The sequence below is a fragment of the Poecilia reticulata genome, linkage group LG21 (assembly GCF_000633615.1).
Source record: "Poecilia reticulata strain Guanapo linkage group LG21, Guppy_female_1.0+MT, whole genome shotgun sequence".
NCBI lineage: Eukaryota > Metazoa > Chordata > Actinopteri > Cyprinodontiformes > Poeciliidae > Poecilia > Poecilia reticulata.
In genome coordinates, this window is record NC_024351.1 from 20,112,444 (window position 1) to 20,117,656 (window position 5,213).

The following is a 5,213-nucleotide window of genomic DNA, read 5'->3' on the forward strand; positions in this document are numbered from 1 at the left end:
GAACGTGTGATTTATTTCCACGCGGATAATAACGTGTGTAACATGGTGTGAATTAAACTGCAGAGGAGTTGTGTTCCTCTTGTTTCCAGGGGACGCCAGTGAAGGGCAGACCAGACTCTCTCCAGTATCTGTCATGTTGAATTTATGCGCCGCCGCAATGAAAAGAAGCTGTGAAAACATTTACTATCCAGCAGCATGTGACTTCTTTAGGCCTTTTAAAAACCACTTCAAAATCGTCCCAAATCCACTTTCAAACGGGTTCTCRTCCCCGTTAATGTTCTACAGCGCTAGCTGCAGTATTTCTCATCTTAGAAGTTTCCCCTATTTTTTKGTCTTAAATAATGCAAAGTAATGCTCTCAAATTGTGGTTTTCTATATATAAAGGGAATAAATTGCCCAAAATAATGTGCGTGAAAAAGTGACCCTATAACCATTTTTGTTCTTATCGATTTGATTAGCCACTCTAAGTGTTGACTGCTGCCAGGAATCACTGAAGTAGAACCTGATTGACAACATGAAGTAGGCTGAAAGATCTAAAAAACAGCAACATGCTTGAGGTGTTTTCACGCCTGACAGTYCGGTATACTCGGTTTTGATTGGAGAGCATGAAAACTGCAGCGCATCAGCTGAAAATGTAGCAATTGTTGCAAGTCGGTCATTTTCAGCTGATGCGCTTYRTTTTTCACGCTGCTCTGTTTCAAACCTACCRAACCCTTTGAAAAAGCTGTTCCCCTCCTCCCCTGTGGTGGCGCTGCACCAAGAACTGATAAAGGAAACGATATAAAAACCTCTGAAGAAGACATTGAGCACAACAAAAATCGAGTGGCGTCAGATTTTAATGGTCGTATAATTTTCACTTTTGTCGTTGGTCAAAGATAAGGAGTCATTTCTCCCGCTAGCGCTAGACCTGTGTTTGTTTTATTGTATTTACCCAGAATGCCATGCACTTTCATTCACTTCCTGCTTTTAGAGTGGTGTTAGGTCCATTTGGCATTCACATATGCACTCCAAGAGAGCAAAGATGACTCATCCCAGACCAACACGTTGAGCTCTGCAGGCTTCACTTGCTTCAGTAAAGGTCAGTGTTCAAGAAGCAACAATAAGAAAGAAACTAAGCAACAGAAGCCTACATGAACAGTTAAAACCACTAAAAAGGACACAAAGACATGTCTCAGATATGCCAAAAAAAACATTTTTCGTGGCTTCATAGAGTTATTGGGAAATGAAGGAGCAAAAAAAGTTGAACTTTTTGTAAGGTTTGTGTTCTGTTCAGCATTTCTGAAAACTAACACTGAACTGACTGTAAAACATGGTAACGACAGTTTGACCTACACTTCATATCAGAATTAATGATAAATTCATGATTTTTTTTTGCTGCTCCATAGCAAAAAATCATGAAGGAAAATGTCAAATTATGATTTAACTTTAGGATCAAGCATATTAAGTCGGTCAAAGATACAAAGCATAAACAAAAACACARATTTTGCAGCGGCTCAGTCAAAGTTTGGACTTAAATCCAAATGAGATGCAGTGAGAGGAGCTTAAACAGGTTTTGACTTAATAAAAATAAAGAAGCCCGGACTGCAATATTAAAGATCTATTGCCAATTTTTGTAAACACTTCATGGCAAATGTCGCAACTTAGGTTGAGACAACCATTTATTTGGGTTAAGTGGGAAATTACTTGTGTTCTTTTGAGTATCTTTTTCTCTAAACAAGYGAAAGAACWACTTTTTCTATTTACTTGGGTTATATTTCTCTGAAATTTGGCATTTGTTTAAAAATGTGTTGATTGATGTCAAGCTTGCAAGTATGACGAAGAAATCTTTGAGGGCCAAGTACTTTTTCCACAGCTGCCTTCGAGATGCGCCAATGKACACCTCGCGTCTTTAGTATTCACGAGGAAACTTTTCTCGGTGCATAATTGCTGTACACCTTGAGAGCTGGCCTGCTGGGACATGCGGGGCCCCACCTGCATGGGTCGTGTTGCATTTGGCATGCAGGAAGGCTTTCAAAGTGGCAATAGCTGCATGGGTAAAATCCCGCAGGAGGTAATTAACACACATACAGTACTGGAAACTTTTATTGGCAACCCTGGTTAAGATCTGTAGAAAGCTTTAAAATAAATGTGCTTTTTTATTGCAGCACCATATATTCTCACATTGAAACTGCAAGTAAAACAGAATGCTTAATTTGAGTACATTTACTCACAGGGGGGAAAATAATCCACTTTAAGGAATGCCTGTTTTTGTACAGTTGTTGGTAGTGCTGCTCTGAAAACGCCCTCCTTTGGTAATATGACAGCACTTAGTCTCTTTCTACACAATATCACAAGGTTGGAGCATGCAGCGGAGAAAATGCTGTATTTTCTTTACACACTCTCTAGAGTCCTGGGTCTTCTCTTATGAGCTTTTCTCTTCAGCTCACCACATAGTTTTTCTATATGATTTATGTCTGGGGCCCTTGAAGGTTATTTTTGTATCTTGTGTGTGTGTTTTTTTTCCAATGTCTTGGTATTTCACAGGGTTCATGATGCCATGCACCCTAATAGGGTTCCCAGGGCCTTTAGGAGAAGAAACAGGCCTGCAGGGTTACGGATTCTCCACCGTTCACAACAACAGGCATGAAGTGCTTTTCCACAGATTAATCCTCCGTTTCATGCTAAATCTGCCAAATGCGTCAATGGGTTGAAACTTGGATAAATTTCACTGCAACAGGATTCAATGAACTGTGTGCCACACATTCCTCGAGTCAAGCCACTCGTGAGTCAGAGACAACGTCCGATGCGTCTTACCTGAACTCAGTAGAGAAAAAGAACGGGACTTTTGCTCMGTGGTTTAAAAGTAAAGTTTAAGGAAGGAAGAGGAGAAAGAGTGGAGAGGTACAGAAGCCATGTTGCTTGAAGTCTGAGATGAGTGTCCACAGTCCGTGATGGAGCCATGTCATCTGCCGGTGTTAGTCCTTGAGGTTTTCTGCAGTCCACGGACTTGTCTACCAGGACATTTTAGAGAGCTTCATGCTTCGGTTTGCTGACAGGCTTTAAGGAGACATTTTCATTTTCCAACAGGTCATGGCACCTGGCCTCACTTACAAGGTACCAAAAGGTACGCCATGGTGCTCCTGTGTGAAGTTGACCCACAAACTAGTCTGACCTTTCACCCCAGAGAGACTCTATGGACTGTCAAGAGGAAGATGAGAGACACCAGATCCAATAATGAAGACATGTTGAAAGTTGCAACCAATGCAACGTGGGCTTCCTGAACACCTCAATGGCCTCATTGCCCGTACTTTATGCAAATTTATTTATCAATCTTATGTAATATTAAAATTTTTAGAGACATTAACTTTTGAGTTTTCATTATTCATAAGCCACAATCATCCAAATGACAGAAATATATGTTATAAATCCATGCAAATCCATGGCAAAAATATTGAACTTTTTCAAAATATTCAAATTGTTTTAGATGTACCTGTACAGGAAGATAGATGGTTAAAAARTCTATCAAATCTATCTAAGGAAGGTCATGGAGTCACTGACTTTGCCAGTAATCCTTTATCATGAATGATCAAGTGACAACGGYGCTGCATTGATTCAGTCTAAGTCAACTGAAACAACCTTTACTCCTGGTTTCTTGTCTGGATTAATTACAATTTAGATCCTTTAGGAAACCGCCATCCTCTTGGGATTTGTGATCAGGTTTAACCTCTTTGTACACTCGAGCTTCTCATGAACAGATAGCTTTTTCAACCTTAGCACAATGCCTACAAAGGAATACAAAGATTAGGTTTGTGAATGTCTTCTCCGTTGTTTAACCAATCATATCCACGTAGGATTGGAACTGCTCCAATCTCTATGTGAAAGGAGAGAGACCATTGAACCTCAACTGTTGAAAGAAAATGATTAATGTCATTGTTGAAAATGCAACTGCGCCCTTTCTTGTTTGACCTGCTTTGTGTCAGGGTCAAGACTTGAGATAGGTCGAACAATGCGTGAGGAAATACATCATGTCTCGCTCATAGATAACGCTGATCTGATGAAGGCGCATAACCTTGTAAAGGTGACGTTTTGTACATCCGGCCAGGAAAATATTAGYGGCACGCGTGAACTTCACATTTACAGCTGACTGTYGGACTCTTATCTGTCCCTTCTATGAGGCTGTAACCCAGTTCTCCCTGAGACGTGTTTAAAATTCAGCGAAAAGTCAAAGCCATAAAATTCCAAATTACCAGGACACACACCTGGCCGAGTCAYGTATTGGACACCGATGGGTCGGTTCTGCCATTAACTGACAGAGGATTTGGGTTTCCGGGGGCGGCGGTGGTGGGGGGTGGATCTGCCATTGGTCGTGGTGCAATAACCAGGCGAGGCAGTAGCTTATTATCTACACCCAGACAGTGTTTCTCCCTGCTGGTTGCCCCCATTGACCACGGCTGTTTGTGTGTCACCCACGCTGGCCGCCTCATATCTCGTCTGCTCAGCCGCCTCGATGAAATGAACCCCTCCACCCAACAGCCCCCACCACCGCCACCACCTCTCTCTACCTCGTCTGGTTGCTTCGCTGAGCGCCTTCGGAGAGAGGTCAGCAAGGAAAGCTCGCCGTCCCAGCGAGCCRTATCACACTTTAAGTGGCATTTCGGCGCGATACTCGATCAGCTAAATATCATTATGAGCTTTTCATCTCATCCATAATTCACCTGCGGCTAAGAATAGTCTGCTTTCAGCGCTAATGGCAGGAGAGAGGAGAGAGGGATGACACGACGAGGATGTGTGCCGCACAGGCGCCGTGGTGCCTCGCATTGTTGCTGCGTGCCGGTCCGATTTCCCCTCCCGCTTTTTAAATAGCAAGTCGATGCGTGCTGATTTGAACTCTCTTTTCCTACCTCATTGTGTCATCCCTCGGCTGAATCACTCAGGAAACAAACGATTAGACAGACGTGGAYGGTCGAAAGCGCGGTGTGTGTCTCCGCATTGTTCTGCCCTTCCCCTCGTGCCGCTCGGCCCCCCTCAGCCCAACTCCTATCTCGGCCGCCCATGTGTCTGGAGGATGTGACTTTCCTGAACTCTGGACTACTCCGAGGGAATGTTTGTCTACCTAAAAGACTTCATCAGCAGCCAAGTCTGGACACAAGAGGGGACACGTGCTGGAAGGACGAGACTGAGACAGACAGCTCCATCCCCGAAGGGTTGTTTCTGCTTTTGTCCACTTTGCAGAG

At 43.1% G+C, this 5,213-nt stretch overlaps 1 long non-coding RNA gene across 1 annotated transcript; it reads left to right on the top strand.

Moving 5' to 3' along the window:
* The first annotated feature begins 839 nt into the window (after positions 1 to 839).
* On the top strand, positions 840 to 3,343 carry LOC103457800 (uncharacterized). Its single transcript, XR_532475.2, has 2 exons — positions 840 to 1,078; positions 2,524 to 3,343. It is a non-coding gene; the product is annotated as an uncharacterized LOC103457800 (long non-coding RNA).
* Positions 3,344 to 5,213: the final 1,870 nt, after the last annotated feature.